Here is a 19,348-nt window from a genome sequence, read left to right as displayed (position 1 = left end):
GCCGGAAATACCATGTATCCCAGGAAAAAAGTTATTTAATCATGGAATGGAACATTTGTATAATACTGGGAAAATATTCAACCCTAATTAACCCTAACTACCTTCTGTCTGACGGTTCCATCTTTATTCATGACTGGAACGACGGGTGTAGCCCAATCACTAACATTCTGGACAGGTGTAGCCCATTCACTAACATTCTGGACAGGTGTAGCCCATTCACTAACATTCTGGACAGGTATAGCCCATTCACTAAATCTCAGGACAGGTGTAGCCCATTCACTAACATTCTGGACAGGTGTAGCCCAATCACTAACATTCTGGACAGGTGTAGCCCATTCACAACACTCAGGACAGGTGTAGCCCATTCCTAACACTCATGGGACAGGTGTAGCCCATTCACTAACACTCAGGACAGGTGTAGCCCGATCAACTAACACTCCGACAGGTGTAGCCCATTCTCTAACACTCACGACAGGTGTAGCCCATTTCACTAACACTCAGGACAGGTGTAGCCCATTCACTAACACTCAGGACAGGTGTAGCCCATTCCTCTCAACACTCACAGACAGGTGTAGCCCCATTCACTAACATCACGACAGGTGTAGCCCATTCCACTAACATCTGGACAGGTGTAGGCCATTCACTAACATTCTGGACAGGTGTAGCCCATTCACTAACATTCTGGACAGGTGTAGGCCATTCACTAACATTCTGGACAGGTGTAGCCCAATCACTACATTATGGACAGGTGTAGCCCATTCACTAACACTCAGGACAGGTGTAGCCCATTCACTAACACTCAGGACAGGTGTAGCCCGATCACTAACACTCCGACAGGTGTAGCCCATTCTCTAACACTCACGACAGGTGTAGCCCATTCACTAAACACTCACGACCAGGTGTAGCCCATTCACTAACTTCTGGACAGGTGAGGCCATTCACTAACATTCTGGACAGGTGTAGCCCATTCACTAACATTCTGGACAGGTGTAGGCCATTCACTAACATTCTGGACAGGTGTAGCCAATCACTAACATTATGGACAGGTGTGGCCCATTCACTAACATTCTGGACAGGTGTAGCCCATTCTCTAACACTCACGCAGGTTAGCCATTCACTAACACTCAGGACAGGTGTAGCCCATTCTCTAACACTCAGGACAGGTGTAGCCCATTCACTAACTCAGACAGGTGTAGCCCATTCACTAACATCTGGACAGGTGTAGCCCATTCACCTAACACTCAGGACAGGTGTAGCCCATTCACTACACTCCGACAGGTGTAGCCCATTCACTAACACTCACGACAGGTGTAGCCCATTCTCTACAACTTCAGGACAGGTGTAGCCCATTCACTAACATTCTGGACAGGTGTAGGCCATTCACAACATCTGGACAGGTGTGTGCCCATTACTAACATTCTGACAGGTGTAGCCATCCATACACTCGAAGGTGTACGCCCATTCTCTAACACTCAGGACAGGTGTAGCCCATTCACTAACACTACACGACAGGTGTAGCCCATTCACTAACATTCTGGACAGGTGTAGCCCATTCTCTAACACTTCACGGACCAAGGTGTAGCCATTCACTAACACTCACGACAGGTGTTAGCCCATTACTAACCACTCAGGACAGGTGTAGCCCATTCACTACACTCAGGACAGGTGTAGCCATTTCACTAAACACTCACGGACAGGTGTTAGCCCATTCACTAACACTCAGGACAGGTGTAGCCCATTCACACTATCACGACAGGTGTAGCCCATTCTCTAACACTCACGACAGGTGTAGCCCATTCACTAACACTCACGACAGGTGTAGCCATTCTCCTAACACTCACGGGACCCCAGGTGTGCCCATTCACTACACTTCGACAGGTGTAGCCCATTCACTAAACATTCTGGACAGGTGTAGCCATTCACTAACATCTGGACAGGTGATGCCATCTCACTAACACTCACGACAGGTGTTGCCCATTCACTAACACTCCGCAGGTGTAGCCATTTACTAACATTCTGGACAGGTGTGCCCATTCACTAACACTCACGGACAGGTGTTAGCCCATTCACTAACACTCCGACAGGTGTAGCCCATTCACTAACACTCACGACAGGTGAGCCCATTCACTAACATTCTGGACAGGTGATCGCCATTCACTAACACTCCGACAGGTGTAGCCCATTCACTAACACTTCACTGACAGGTGTAGCCCATTCACTAACATTCAGGACGGGTGTAGCCCATTCATAACATTCTGGACAGGTGTAGCCCATTCACTAACAGGACAGGTGTAGCCCATTCACTAACACTCCGACAGGTTGTTGCCCATTCACTAACATTCTGGACAGGTGTAGCCCATTCACTACACTCAGGACAGGTGTATCCCATTCACTCACACTGTCCAGGACAGGTGTAGCCCATTCACTAACATCTGGACAGGTGTAGCCATTCATAACATTCTGGACAGGTGTAGCCCATTCACTAACATCGGACAGGTGTAAGCCCATTCACTAACACTCCGACAGGTGTTGCCATTCACTAACATTCTGGACAGGTGTTGCCACATTCACTACATTCTGGACAGGTGTAGGCCATTCACTAACATTCTGGACAGGTGTAGCCCATTCACTAACACTCACGACAGGTGTAGCCCATTCTCTAACACTCAGGACAGGTGTAGCCCATTCACTAACATCTGGACAGGTGTTAGCCCATTCACTAACACTCAGGACAGGTGTAGCCCATTCATTAACACTCACGACAGGTGTAGCCCATTCACTAACACTCAGGACAGGTGTAGCCCATTCATTAACACTCACGACAGGTGTAAGCCCATTCACTAACACTCCCGACAGGTGTAGCCCATTCTCTAACACTCAGGACAGGTGTAGCCCATTCACTAACATTCTGGACAGGTGTAGGCCATTACTAACATTCGGACAGGTGTGCCCATTCACTAACATTCTGGACAGGTGTAGGCCATTCACTAACACTCACGTACGGTGTAGCCCATTCTCTAACACTCAGGACAGGTGTAGCCCATTCATTAACACTCACGACAGGTGTAGCCCATTCACTAACACTCACGGACTAGGTGTAGCCCTTCACTAACATTCTGGCGACAGAGTGGTAGCCCATTCACTAACATCTGAGACAGGTGTAGCCATTCCTAACACTTCATGGACAGGTGTAGCCCATTCACTAACACTCACGACAGGTGTTGGCCCATTCACTAAACTCAGGACAGGTGTAAGCCATTCACTAACACTCAGGACAGGTGTAGCCATTCACTAACACTCACGACAGGTTGTTGCCATTCACTAACATTCAGGACAGGTGTAGCCCATTCACTAACACTCACGGACAGGTGTAGCCCATTCTCTAACACTCACGAGACAGGTGTAGCCATTCTCTAACACTCACGACAGGTGTAGCCCATTCACTAACACTCACGACAGGTGTAGCCCATTCACTACTAACATTCTGGACAGGTGTAGCCCATTCACTAACATTCTGGACAGGTGATGCCCATTCACTAACACTCACGACAGGTGTTGCCCATTCACTAACACTCCGACAGGTGTTAGCCCATTCACTAATTCTGGACAGGTGTTGCCCATTCACTAAACTCACGACAGTGTTGCCCATTCACTAACACACTTCCGACAGGTGTAGCCCATTCACTAACACTCACGACAGGTGGTAGCCCATTCAATAACATTCTGGACAGGTGTGCCCATTCACTAAACATCCGACAGGTGTAGCCCATTCACTAACACTCACGACAGGTGTAGCCCATTCACTAACATTCAGGACGGGTGTAGCCCATTCACTAACATTCCTGGACAGGTGTAGCCCAATGCACTAACACTCAGGACAGTGTAGCCCATTCACTAACACTCGACAGGTGTTGCCCATTCCACTACATTCTGGACAGGTGTAACTCATTCACTAACACTCAGGACAGGTGTATCCCATTCACTAACACTCCGACAGGTTGTAGCCCATCACTAACATTCTGGACAGGTGTAGCCCATTCACTAACATTCTGGACAGGTGTAGCCATTCACTAACACTCAGGACAGTGAGCCCATCACTAACACTCGACAGGTGTTAGCCCATCACGCAAATTCTGGACAGGTGTACCCATTCACTAACATCTGGACAGGTGTAGGCCCATTCACTAAATTCTGGACAGGTGTAGCCCATTCACTAACACTCAGGACAGGTGTAAGCCCATATCACTAACATCTTAGGACAGGTTGTGCCCATTCACTAACATCTGGACAGGTGTAGGCCCATCACTAACACTCAGGACAGGTGTAAGCCCATTCACTAACACTCTGAGGTGGTAGCCCATTCACTAACACTCTGGACAGGTGTAGCCCATTCACTAAACTCAGGACAGGTGTAGCCCGATCACTAACACTCCGACAGGTGTAGCCCATTCTCCAACACTCACGACAGGTGTAGCCCATTCAACTAACACTGCAGGACAGGTGTAGCCCATTCACTAACACTCGGACAGTTCCGAATCACTAACTCTCCGACGGTGTAGCCCAATTCCTCTAACACTCCGACAGGTGTAGCCATTCACTAACACTCGACGACAGGTGTAGCCCATTCACTAACATTCTGGACAGGTGTAGCCATTCACTAACATTCTGGACAGGTGTAGCCCATTCACTAACACTCAGGACAGGTTTAGCCCATTCACTAACATCGCAGGTGAGCCCATCAACTAAACACTCAGGACAGGTGTGAGCCCGACACTAACACTACAGGCAGGTGTTAGCCTCGATCACTAACACTTCAGGACAGGTGTAGGCCCATCACTAACACTCCGACAGGTGTAGCCCATTCACTAACACTCTGTCGACAGGTGTAGGCCCATTCTCTAACACTCACGACAGGTGTAGCCCATTCACTACACTCACGACAGGTGTAGCCCATTCACTAACACTACGACGGTGGGCCTCACTAAGCCTCCAGGACAGGTAAGCCCATTCAACTAACACTCAGGACAGGTGTAGCCCATTCACTACACTCACGACAGGTGTTGCCCTTCACTAACACTCAGGACAGGTGTAGCCCATTCACTACACCTCACGACAGGTGTAGCCCATTCTCTAAACACTCACGACAGGTGTAGCCCATTCTCTAACACTCCACGGACAAGGTGGTTAGCCCATTCACTAACACTCACGACAGGTGTAGCCCATTCACTAACATTCTGGACAGGTGTTGCCCATTCACTAACACTCCGACAGGTGTAGCCCATTCACTAACACTACACGACAGGTGTAGCCCCATTCACTAAATTCTGGACAGGTGTTGCCATTCACTAACACTCGACAGGTGTAGCCCATTCACTAACACTCACGACAGGTGTAGCCATTCACTAACATTCCAGGACGGGTGTAGCCCATTCACTAACATTCTGGACAAGTGTAGCCCATTCACTTAACACTCAGACAGGTGTAGCCCATTCACTAACACTCCGACAGGTGTTGCCCATTCACTAACATTCTGGACAGGTGTAGCCCATTCACTTAACATCAGGACAGGTGTATCCCATTCACTAACACTCCGACAGGTGTAGCCCATTCACTAACATTACGGACAGGTGTAGCCCATTCACTAACATCTTGGACAGGTGTAGCCCATTCACTAACACTAGGACAGGTGTAGCCCATTCACTAACACACTCCGACAGGTGTTGCCCATTCACTAACATCTGGACAGTGTTGCCCATTCACTAACATTCTGGACAGGTGTAGGCCATTCACTAACATTCATGGACAGGTGTAGCCCATTCACTAACTCTCAGGACAGGTGTGACCATTCACTAACATTCTGGACAGGTATAGGCCATTTCACTAACATTCTGGACAGGTGTAGGCCATTCACTAACACTCAGGACAGGTGTAGCCCATTCACTAACACTCTGACAGGTGTAGCCCATTCACTAACACTCTGGACAGGTGTACCCATTCACTAACACTCAGGACAGGTGTAGCCCATTCACTAACACTCAGGACAGGTGTAGCCCGATCACTAACACTCCGACAGGTGTAGCCCATTCCCTCAACACTCACGACAGGTGTAGCCCATTCTCTAACACTCAGGACAGGTTGTAGCCACAATCACTAACACTCAGGACAGGTGTAGCCCATTTCACTCAACACTTCCGACAGGTGTAGCCCATTCACTAACACTCAGTGACAGGTGTAGCCCGATTCATAAACTACCGCAGGTGTAGCCCATTCTTAACACTCAGACAGGTGTAGCCCATTTCACTAACACTCACGCAGGTGTTAGCCCATTCACTAACATCTCACGACAGGTGTAGCCCAATTCACCTAACATTCTGACAGGTGTAGGCCATTCACTAACATTCTGGACAGGTTGCCCATATCAACTAACATTCTTGGACAGGTGTAGCCCATTTCACTAACATTCTGGACAGGTGTAGCCCAATCACTAACATTAGGACAGGTATAGCCCATTCACTAACATTCTGGACAGGTGTAAGCCATTCTCTAACACTCACGACAGGTGTAGCCATTCACTAACACTCAGGACAGGTTGAGCCCATTCACTAACATTCAGGACAGTGTAGCCCATTCACTAACACTCAGGACAGGTGTGCCCTTCACTAACATTCTGGACAGGTGTAGCCCATTCACTAACACCAGGACAGGTTGTTGCCCATTCACTAACACTCCGACAGTGTAGCCCATTCACTAACACTCACGACAGGTGTAGCCCATTCACTAACATTCAGGACGGGTGTAGGCCATTCACTAACATTCTGGACAGGTGTAGCCCATTCACTAACACTCAGACAGGTTGGTAGCCCATTCACTAACCCATCGCGACAGGTGTTGCCCATTACTAACATTCGTGGACAGGTGTAGCCCATTCACTAAACACTCAGGACAGGTGTACCCATTCACTAACACTCAGACAGGGTGTAGCCCATTCACTAACATTCTGGACGGTGTAGCCCATTCACTAAACATTCTGGACAGGTGTATCCCATTCACTACATCAGACAGGTGTAGGCCCTTCACTAACACTCAGGACAGGTGTAGTCCCATTCACTAACACTCCTCCGACAGGTGTAAGCCCATTCACTAAACACTCAGGACAGTGTATCCATTCACTAACACTCCGACAGGTGTGCCCATTCACTAACATTCTGGACAGGTGGTTGCCCATTCACTAACATTCTGGACAGGTGTAGGCATTCACTAACATTCTGGACAGGTGGTACCCATTCACTAACAACCAGGACAGGTGTAGCCCATTCACTAACATTCTGCGACAGGTGTGGCCATTCACTAACATTCTGGACAGGTGTAGGCCATTCACTAACATCTGGACAGGTGTAGCCCATTCACTAACACTCTGGACAGGTGTAGCCCATTCACTAACACTCTGGACAGGTGTAGCCCATTCACTAACACTCAGGACGGTGTAGCCGCATTCACTAACACTCAGAAGGTGTAGCCCATTCACTAACACTGCCGACAGGTGTAGCCCATTCACTAACACACATGGAAGGTGTAGACCAATCACTACACTCACGACAGGTGTAAGCCCCAATCACTAAACACTCAGGGACAGGGTTAGCCCATTCACTAACATTCTGGACAGGTGTAGCCCATTCACTAACACCAGCTACAGGTGTAGCCCAATCACACATCACGAGTTAGAATCACTAACACCAGCAGTGACATCTACTGGACGTGGTAGCCCATCACTAAAACACTCAGGAAGGTGTAGCCCATTCAGAACATTCCTTGGACAAGGTGTACGCCCATCCACTAACAACTCAGGAACAGGTGTAGCCCATTCACTAACACACATGACAGGTGTAGCCCATTCACTAACACTCAGGACAGSTGTAGCCCATTCACTAACACTCAGGACAGGTGTAGCCCATTCACTAACATTCTGGACAGGTGTAGCCCAATCACTAACACTCACTGGATCCAGTACTCCCTACTTGACTAGTTTGACTAGCTCAGTTTCAATTGTTGGTTTTATGGCGTATGGGACAGGCCAAGCTGGTGTCTGGTTTCACGGTCAGTTTAACCATTATGTTCTTCATACTGCCAAGTTCTCCATTGAACACAGTGTGTTTCCTCAATATCTCTTGTAGGTTTGTGTCCTCTTTTGCAACCGTGTGAATATATGATCTTTTCCAGCCATCTGCGTCCTAGCAATCTGGCTGGTTGCCTTTGATGATGTAAAGCGGTAGCTCTACCTTCTGTTTGCTGAGCTCCACCGTAACAATCACGCTTCCTCTCACTGGAAGTCTCAGCAGAGTCTGTTTTCAGCGTCATCTTCATGGGCTCTGGGTGTGAGGTGATGTAGTCTATCCTTGTTTACAATCTTAGACAGCATAGATACGGCTGCTCCAGTGTCGCCCAGTATCCGTGTCCACGGTCTGAAATGGAAAAAACACGTAAAGACTCTTCCCCATCACACAGGGTATCATTGTCTTCATCCTCTGTGTTCTCCGTTTGATGCACTTTCTTTTTGTACTTCCTGAAGTCACTTTTCTTTTGATTAGTACTTTTTGTGTCTTTAAATGTTTTTTTTTTTTACATGCACGTTTGTTGTAACCCTTTCTGCATCAACCTCTGCAGTCTAAGTCTTTGCACCAACACAGCTTGGTGAGCTGGTTTCCCACAGCGATAGCACGGTTTGGTGAGCTGGTTTCCCACAGCGATAGTACGGCTTGGTGACCTGGTTTCCCACAGCGATAGCANCACAGCGATAGCACGGCTTGGTGAGCTGGTTTCCCACAGCGATAGCACGGCTTGGTGAGCTGGTTTCCCACAGCGATAGCACGGCTTAATACCTACTGCCTTGTTTTTTTTTTTTTATCTGTAGACACCTTATCGGTCGATGCACTTAACCTCCATGCGTGTCTATTTGCCATTTCCATTGATGTACTCACTTCTATTGCTCTCTGCAATGTTAAGTTACTCTCAGTCAAAAGGTGTTTCTGAATTACCTCGCTGAGCATTCCACACAGTAACCTATCACGTATAGTGTCACTCAGTGAGCGCCCAAATTCACAGTGTTCAAAGAACAGGTTCAATAGAGCCACAGACGGTGAGATTGACTCCCCCTCCTCTTGATTTGTCTTATGAAACATGAATATTTTTGCGATGATCAGGGCTTTGGTAGAATAATGTCCTTTTAATGTAGTCACAATTTCATCATACGATTTGTCAGCAGTTTATTTTAGGCGTTCGCTAGGCTGCGCAGTAGATTCCATTTTTTTGCCTCCTATAAACATTGGAAAAATGTGGCACAGTTACTTCTGCTTTACTTCCAACACAAAGCAGTCAAAACATTCTGTGTAAGAACTTCCTATATTTTCAACCAGTGCAGATGTTTTCAGTTTTTTTTTTCTTCACACTTTTTGGACGGTTCCTCACTCACTGCCCTTCTTCTGTTCTTTTCACACAGCTTCCACTTAGAAACTCTTCCTCTCCCTTGAGACTCTCATTGCATTGACAGCGGAAGCTAGCTAGCATCGCTCTTGACTGACTAGCTTTGACGTTTTATTTGATGAAAAAAGCTAATTAAACTCAGACCTTCTACCGAAAATAATGAACACAAACGTGAGAACGTTTCTTTCTCTTCCTCAGTTTTGTTGTTTAACACACTGTAATTACTAATACAAATAATATAAGGACAGGACATGAGATGGAAGTAGAAACTAATGTGGACATTGTTTCATGCGTTTTGAAGGACAAGACAGTCCAAGCATTCCACTGCGAGATGATCCAAATCTTGCTAATTGAGTCTCTGCAGGTTCCTGTGGTATTGAGATTCTCTTGGCTCCAGCAACACAATCCCTCGATTGACCGGTCTACTGGTGCCATCGTGGCCTGGAGCCCGTTCTGCCACACCCATTGGCTGAAATCAGCTCTGCCCGCCCCGGGACGTCTTCCTGCCCCGAACCACTCCGCCATTCCCGTGGAGTAACAGGACCTCCGGGAGGGGTCCAGTAAGGGAGGGGTCCAGTAAGGGAGGGGTCCAGTAAGGGAGGGGTTCAGTAAGGGAGGGTTTCGGTAAGGGAGGGTCCGGTAAGGGAGGGGTCGGTAAGGGAGGGGTCCGGTAGAAGGGGTCCAGTAAGGGAGGGGTCAGTAAGGGAGGGGTGAGTAAGGAGGGGTCAGTAAGGGAGGGGTTCAGTAAGGGAGGGGTCCAGTAAGGGGGGGTTCAGTAAGGGAGGGGTCCAGTAAGGGAGGGTCGTAAGGGAGGGAGTAAGTAAGGGAGGGAGGTACAGTAAGGGAGGGGTTCAGTAAGGGAGGGTTTCAGTAAGGGGGTAGAGGGGGTCCAGTAAGGGAGGGGTCCAGTAAGGGAGGGGTCAGTAGGGAGGGGTCCATAAGGAGGGGTCCAGTAAGTGGAGGGGTCAGTAAGGGAGGGGTTCAGTAACGGGAGGGGTTTCACTAAGGGAGGGTTATAGGAGCCAGTAAGGGAGGGGTCAGGGGTTCATAAGGAGGGGTTCAGTAAGGGAGGGGTTCAGTTAAGGGAGGGGTCCAGTAAGGGAAGGGTTCAGTAAGGGAGGAGTTCAGTAAGGGAGGGGTTCAGTAAGGGAGGGGTTCAGTAAGGGAGGGGTCCAGTAAGGGAGGGGTCCAGTAAGGGAGGGGTCCAGTAAGGGAGGGGTCCAGTAAGGCCCGGGCTACTTCGCTTCCACAACACCGACCGGTACCCAAATAGGTTGAGCCTGATGCGCTGGCACGCCGCTATAGCCCCACGGCTACACCCCCGGAAGCCGAGACCTTTCCCCCCTGCTCCAAAATCATTAGCCCCTCTGCTGTTCGTCCTCTGTTGCCCCGTACCCTCCGTACCCTCCGTATACTTCCTACATTTCATGTGTCTAGATCTAAACCCATGTCTCACAGCTTTTTGTTTCCTGTTTCCTGTTTCCTGATAACTGGGAGAAACTCCCTAATTACAGGTGTGCCAAGCTTGTAGCGTCATACCCAAGAAGACTCAATGCTGTAATCACTGTGAAAGGTGCTTCAACAAAGCACTTAGTAAATGGTCTGAATGCATATGTAAATGTGTTATTTCAGTTTTTATATTTTTTATATATTTGCAAACATTTCTAAAAACCTGTTTTTGCTTTGTCATTTTGGGGTTTTGTGTCAATGTTAGAATAATGCTGTAATGAAACAAATTGTGGAAAAAGTCAAGGGGTCTGAATACTTGAATGCACTGAATGCACTGTATGTAAGCAGGGAGGTACGGGTGCCCTAAAGGTACAAACTAGAATCTCAATACACAACAAATGTGTGTTCATCCATCCTTGAAAAAAAAGCTATTTATTGCAATCATAAGCTACTGAAATATCCTACAGTCCTATCAGTAAACACAGCTGTTCAAACAATAAATCAAAAATTTACAAGACAACACACGCACGCACGCACACACACACACACACACAGAGCAGAACAAACCTGTATTAACTCTAAAGGTCGAGAGTGAGTCACAGTATCTTTATCTGAGCTCAGGGTCGAATAGGAAGAATATGAAGTAATATTTAACATGACACATCCTCAAACTGACACAAACTGTGAAAGCAATACAAAAGCATATAATGAATCATAAATTTTATCGAAGACATTGAAGACTGTCGAGAGAGAGAGAGAGAGGAGAGAGAGAGAGAGAGAGAAAGAAATCAATGGAGCATTACAGAGATTTTGACAGGGTTGAACAGATGGAGATAATAAAGAGAGAGCGGCTGAAAAACAAAGCGAGTATATTAGATTGACAGAGAGTGAGAGAATAAGACTGCCAGAGAGACACAGAGACACAGAGACAGAGACAGAGACAGAGACAGAATCCTTATTTTGGTATCATTAGATGCTATAGTTTCTTTTTAAATTGTGACCTTCCTATCCTCATCCAGCCTTTCCGAAGCTTTTCCTGTGTGGGCTCAGTATTTTGTAAGGTAATCAGGCTGCTAATCAAACCGTCCGTCAAAGTGAGGTGAAGGTACTGACTGCATCACTTCTTCTTTTTAGAAAGAAACATTGTTTTGAAAATCCCAAATTGTTTGCAGAGTCAACTTACACACAGCGCTGACACACACACACACTTATCCCACCAGACATGCCATCAGGGGTCTTTTCACTGTCCCCAAATCCAGAACAAATTCAAGAAAGCGTACAGTATTATATAGAGCCCTTATTGATCTCATATTGCTCAAATAAACAGCAAATCTGGTTTCAAAAAACAGATAAAGCAACACCTCGCGAGGTTTTTTGAAACCAGACTGGGATACTGAGCCCACACAGGAAAAGCTTCGGAAAGGCTGGATGAGGATAGGAAGGTCACAATTTAAAAAGTAGGCATTGATACAGTATGTAGGCTATGTGTGCATTTAAAAAAAAAAAGTTCTGTCCTTGAGCTGTTCTTGTCTATTATTGATGTTCTGTATTATGTAATTCTGTATTATGTGTCATGTTTTGTGTGGACCCCAGGAAGAGTAGCTGCTGCTTTTGCAACAACTAATGGGGATCCTAATTGTCACGGATCCCTCCGGAACCTTCATCAAGCACACCTGTCCCCTGTTCCCACTGATTAGTATGTGTATATACAGTGGGGAGAACAAGTATTTGATACACTGCCGATTTTGCAGGTTTTCCTACTTACAAAGCATGTAGAGGTCTGTAATATTTATCATAGGTACACTTCAACTGTGAGACACGGAATCTAAAACAAAAATCCAGAAAATCACATTGTATGATTTTTAAGTAATTAATTTGCATTTTATTGCATGACATAATACTCGCTCTTTTGTTTGGGTTTCAACCCTGTGTTTGTTTGGTCATGGTCCCTGTGCCCTTACGGCGCACGCTGTAATTTTGTGTATAATAATATACCCTATTATGCATTCCTGCGCCTGTCTCTCAATCTTTCATGCCAACGTGACACTAGTAAAATACCAAATACTAAATACAACAGAGCAGATAGCAGAATGGCGCTGGACAAAACTGTTTCAGGTGAATTCAGGTCACCTACAGCAAGGTGTTCAATGTTCAGAAGTCGACTTACTTGAATATCCAAATTAATTAAAGAAAAGAAAGAATACAAAAATGACCAGCAAACACTCTTTACAGTGAACTAGGTTAAATGTAACAACGCCTCACAACGAGCATCACATATTGAAAATGGTGGACAGAGAGGCAGGTAACTATCAGCTGTCTACCTCCTTCCTCTGGTCCTAAAGGCCTGCAAAAGACCAGTTTTAACCATCCCACCTGGATTGGGTCATACCAACTCCCGTCCTATAGTCTTAAAGGACTGAAATGGACTGGCATAAATACCAGTTGGTAACCCTCCAACCCGGATTGGGTCATACCAACTCCCATCCTATAGTCCTAAAGGACTGAAATGGACAAGCATATATATCAGTTTTAACCCTCCCACCCGGATTGGGTCATACCAACAGCCTTCCTCTAGTGCTAAAGGCCTGCAACACTCCCTTAAGCAGCTAGTTGATGTTATCGCTCTAAAATAAAATACATGACAGTATTTACACTCATAACAAATGAATCAGTTCAGAACCACATAGGATACGTAGCAATACAGTTCATCCATTTATAATAACCAGGAAACGCAAGTCAGAAGCTCGGTGTCATAATTGTCCTGTGAGGATCAGAATGAGTCAGATCAGACTGGGTTGGGTGACAGTGACTGTAACCAGGCCTCTCTCTCCCCCGCAGAGAGGAGAGTGCGAGATGCTGGATGGTCGACCGTTCACACCCTGTCGTAAATTACAAGATAGGGACACTTTCTCTCTTTACCCTCCAGTATTTGCTAGAGGAATGTTTCTTTGTCTCCAGAGAGATTTTCCCGCCCAAAACTCTTAACGTCCAACAAGTGGATAATGGAACAATAATTCTAACATAAAGAATGTGGGGAATGGTCAATGGGGTGATATGGAAAACAAATGTCATATGGTTGATTATTTGTGATGTCATTAAAAATCTAATGGAGGAAATACTGTAACTTGGAAGTATGGCCATAACAGGTATGAGGTTTCATCCGATGTGTTGAGCATATAATATGAAAAGTGATGAAGGTATTTGTGTTAAGACAGGAAAGTGATTTTAGTTTTGTAATGAGATAATAGTTTTTTGATAATACTTTGCACAGTAACTAGCCACGCCTCGAGTGAGGTCAGAGAGCTTGTCAGCGTGACGGAATGCCCCTTTTGAACAAGAGTTCATAAAAAGCCTTGGTAACGAAATTAACATTAGACTGGTCAGAATGATTATATTATAAGAGGTAATGATTAGTCAGATGACTGGTCAGAATGATGATATTATAAGAGGTAATGATTAGTCAGATGACTGGTCAGAATGATGATATTATAAGAGGTAATGATTAATCAGATGACTGTTTATAGATGTAATAGATACCTTATAGAGTTTAATTCAGGAGATGTAATAAATATATATTTATCTAATAGAGTTTAATTCACGAGATGGTAACTCTTTAAACAAACTCTTCCGCGGTGCCCCAAAATCCTAATGAGGTAATTGTTACATGATTAATTTAATGGGGTAACAATTAAACGTAGTTAGTTGATTAGATATACAACAGTCATCAGATTAATGAAAGTAAAGTCATGACAGTGGGAATTATGATTAAACTCTTCCGCGGTGCCCCAAATTAATTAATGATGATGGGATTAATTTTTAACATTTATAAAGTGAGCAAATTATTACTTTTTTATAATAGGAAAATGCATAATCATTAGTGGACCTAAGTATTTAATATAGTTACATTAGAAAAATGCTTGTCTGACAGAAGCATTAGCTGCAGATGTTTACATCAGATAATGTGATTTAACCAACATTGTTTGCTATCCATTACTTGGAGTTACAGGATAGGTATTGTTTAAGAGAATTTTCTAACAACCTTAACTCTCTTCGTTCTCGTTTCGGCCCAAACATGTGTCCGGGTGCAGGTGGTGCTATGTTTATTAAAATAAATAAATGTTTTTCTCCATCAAGTAATCCATCAATGTGTACGCCGCCATCTTGTCTATTTCAAATCTTCTCTCATTGATCGAGACAGGTGGGTCCATCCCAAAGTACCAAAGAGAAGATTTTGAAATAAGGCGTGTGCACAAAACGAAAGAACATGCACGCATACTAACCGAAGTCTCGCAGGTGTTGACATGGTTTTGCGCCTGTACCAGGTGATAGAAATGTAAACTTCAGTACCGGCGCTCTAAAAAGTTGGGTAAACAATACTTTCATGTGGATATTTTGTCTCACATTTCAACCATCTGAATGACCAACCGCGAAAGACAACCGGTATAGTAAGTTTAAAAGTAATTATATTCAAAATTCTGGCTTGAAAGGAAACTTTCCATGTTTCTGCACTGCTTTACTGCTTAGGTTTCAGACTGTATAGCAAGAATTGGTATCACCGTCTGAGTTATTAGCCAACAGACACATACACTACTCTATAATTGACTCTCTGTTCCATCTTGTTAGGCATTGTTAGTGACCCTGTCATGATGCTGGAGGTACCTTGGTGCTGCACAAGCAAGGAGGAGAAGGAGGAAGAGAAGGACAAGAGGAAGAGGAGAAGGAAAAGGAGAAGGAGAAGGAAGAAGAGAATGTGGAGGAGGAGGAAGAGAAGGAGAAGGAGGAGGAGGAGGAGGAGGATGAGGAGGATGAGGATGAGGAAGAGAAGAAGGAGGAGGAAAGGTGGAGAAGGAGGGAGGATGAGGAAGAGGAGAGGAGAGGAGGAGGTGGAGGAGGATGAGGAAGAGAAGGAGGTAAAGGATGAGGAGGAGAAGGAAGAGGAGGAGGAGAAAGGAGGGAGGAGAAGGTAGGAAGAGGATGATGAAGAGAAAGAGGAGGAAGAGAAGGAGGAAGAGAAGGAGGAAGAGGAAGAGAAGGAGGAGGAGGTGGAGGAGAAGGAGGAGGAGGAGAAGGAAGAGAAGGAGGAAGAGGATAGAGGAGGAGGAGGAAGATGAGATGATCCTGTCTATCCGAGAGGGAATGTCGACTGAAGGGTGAGTGATATGGAGTGATGCCTGGAAGTGTGTATGGGGGAGGGGGTTGTGTGAGTTCATGTGTCTGTGTTAAGCAATATGATAATACTGTAGATCCATTATAGAGGGTAAGTGAAATTTTAACCATATAGGATACCGCTATCTTAACCTGCTTCATTCCGTTCTATTCAAATCTACAGTAGGTAGAGATAGTGGCATCTTTTAACCTTATCTCTACTCTCTCTGTCTCGCTCTACTCTCTCTGTCTCACTCTACTCTCTCTGTCTCGCTCTACTCTCTCTGTATCGCTCTACTCTGTCTGTCTCGCTCTACTCTCTCTGTCTCTCTCTTTCTCTGTCTGTCTCCCCATCTTTCTCTCTCTGTCTCTCTCTACTCTCTCTGTCTCTCTCTGTCTCCTCGTCTTTCTCTCTACTCTCTCTGTCAATTCAATTCAATTCAATTCAAGGGGCTTTATTGGCATGGGAAACATGTGTTAACATTGCCAAAGCAAGTGAGGTAGATAATATACAAAAGTGAAATAAACAATAAAAATTAACAGTAAACATTACACATACAGAAGTTTCAAAACAATAAAGACATTACTAATGTCATATTATATATATACAGTGTTGTAACAATGTACAAATGGTTAAAGTACACAAGGGAAAATAAATAAGCATAAATATGGGTTGTATTTACAATGGTGTTTGTTCTTCACTGGTTGCCCTTTTCTTGTGGCAACAGGTCACAAATCTTGCTGCTGTGATTGCACACTGTGGAATTTCACCCAGTAGATATGGGAGTTTATCAAAATTGGATTTGTTTTCRAATTCTTTGTGGATCTGTGTAATCTGAAGGAAATATGTCTCTTTAATATGGTCATACATTGGGCAGGAGGTTAGGAAGTGCAGCTCAGTTTCCACCTCATTTTGTGGGCAGTGAGCACATAGCCTGTCTTCTCTTGAGAGCCATGTCTGCCTACGGCGGCCTTTCTCAATAGCAAGGCTATGCTCACTGAGTCTGTACATAGTCAAAGCTTTCCTTAAGTTTGGGTCAGTCACCTATCTCTGTCTTCTATCCCCTCCATAATCTCTCCTATCTCTGTCTTTCATTCCCTTCTCCATCTCTTCCTATCTGTCTTTTATCTCCTCTCCCATCTCTCCTATCTGTCTTTTATCCCTCTCGCCATCTCTCCCTATCTCTGTCTTCACTCCCTCTCTCCCAATCTCTCCTATTTTGCAGATCTCTGCCCTCACACTTGGGGGCATTTCCAATTGTTTACAGCTGTTAGAGGATTAGGAGCTCGGATCACACAGACATCATATCTTACTGAATGAGTTAAATCAAGAGAGGAAAATGTCCCCATTATTACACTGTAATAATTGTACTGGAAACTTTGAGCAGATATGGTTAATGCTTTTTACTCTGATGTAGCAACAGGATGCCAAGAGAAACATCATTTTAAGTTTTAATACTTACAGCTATTAACTGTCATATGTGAAATATTTGTCTATACAGTTTGAATATGTTGATTTATCAACTCGTACACCATCATCTCTCGCTGTCTCTCTCTGTCTCCCCCTGTCTCCCCCCGCCCCCCTCTCGCTCTCTCTGTCTCTCTCTGTCTCTCTCTGTCTCTGTTCTCCCCTCTCTCTCTCTACTCTCTCTACTCTCTCTGTCTCTGTCTCCACCTGTCTCTGTCTCTCTCTACGTTCTCTGTCTCTCTCTGTCTCCCCCCGCCCCCCTCTCTCTCTCTCAGTCTCTCTCTCTCTCGCTCTCTCTCTACCCTCTGTCCCCTCTCTATCCTCTCTCTCCCCTCTTTTCTCCCTTTCTCACCTCTCTCTCGCTCTCTCTTTCCCCTTGTGCTCACGTCATGTTCTCTGTTCTCTGCACTTTCCCTTCTCCGAGGTTCAGAGTTCAATGCTGGGGTTGCACTTTCTCTCTGTCTTATGTAACAGCAGCCTTACGTACAGCAGTCATGTTGCCTCGCATTCTCCTCCTCGTCCTCAGGCATCGCAGTGGATGCCTCCCAAATGGCACCCTATTCCCTTTATAGTGCACTACGTTTGACCAGAGCACATACAGACCCTCGTCAAAGTAGTGCACTACGTAGGGAATAGGGTGCTGTTTGGGACGCGGCCTTTGGGTTTGGTGACCCTGGCAAAACAGTTCCCTAGAAAATCTGTGGCATTTCCAAGTGGTCTAATGTGACATCCTATCATTTCTTCCTATCAAAATCTTAAAGTGTGTGTGTGTGTGTCTGTGTGTGTGTGTGTGTCTGTGTGTGTGTGTGTGTGTGTGTGTGTATGTACCATGGATCACGAATGGATCATTCAGCTATTTGATTTAACATTTTTATAATAGTTAAATAGTTCTGTCTAACTGTTCAGACGCTACATGCGTTTTTCACGAGAAGACGAATTTTCGTGATGGTCTCATGGTCTGACAAAACACCTTCTCCTAGCTCTGCCACCTTTCACCGCAGATGAGGAAGTTTGACATCGGTGGATGTGGTGGATTGAGACGCAACCAAATGCAAAAAAAAAACCCACACGTATCTTTAGTTTAAATTGACATATTTTGATGGGGATTTGTTTTGTTATGTGATTTAGATTAATACACCAGTGTGTCAACTGACTCTAGGAGGGTTGACTTGGTTTAACCCTGAAGTTGTTTTGTTTAGAAATAATTAAAAAAACTTTAATTTTGTTTAGAGCTGGTTTAATTCTAGCAATGGAAAAGTGCTGAACCGAACCTCGCCCAAGCCAGGCTTAGCTACAGCAAATGCTCAAAATATTTGTACGATTTTAAGTACGATTTTTTTAACCCAGGTCTGTTGATATTGCAGGAAATGTCTTTTCTCCAGTTTGCTGCCAACGGAACAATACTCAAATTCATTAGAACACACCATAGACAAATATAAAAAAAAATGCAAATTAAAACAACAACGTTTTTCTTATTGAACAAGTTCAGGTAGTCCTTGTTTCAACCCGTTTTCTTCTGTTCCGTTTCAAACGGAACTATTTCAAATAGTGCTTAATAAACCCAGGTCTAGTGTGTTTGAGGCGGACAGGAGGACACGTTTCAGTTTGACTGAACACAACCCAGGTGTCTCATGCCCCCTGTAGTGGGATGGTTAGTTCAGGAGCAGCTGATGTCACCCTTTCCTCAGCTGGGGGGGGTCAAAGGTGCTGGAGCTGAGCTATTTCTGGAGATCCGGGACATACTTTTAATCGTAATGGGAATCTTAAAACACGCACACACACACACACACACACACACACACACACACA

This window comes from Salvelinus sp. IW2-2015, unplaced genomic scaffold (genome assembly GCF_002910315.2).
Source record: "Salvelinus sp. IW2-2015 unplaced genomic scaffold, ASM291031v2 Un_scaffold2164, whole genome shotgun sequence".
Taxonomy (NCBI): Eukaryota; Metazoa; Chordata; class Actinopteri; order Salmoniformes; family Salmonidae; genus Salvelinus; species Salvelinus sp. IW2-2015.
This window is presented reverse-complemented; position numbering follows the sequence as displayed.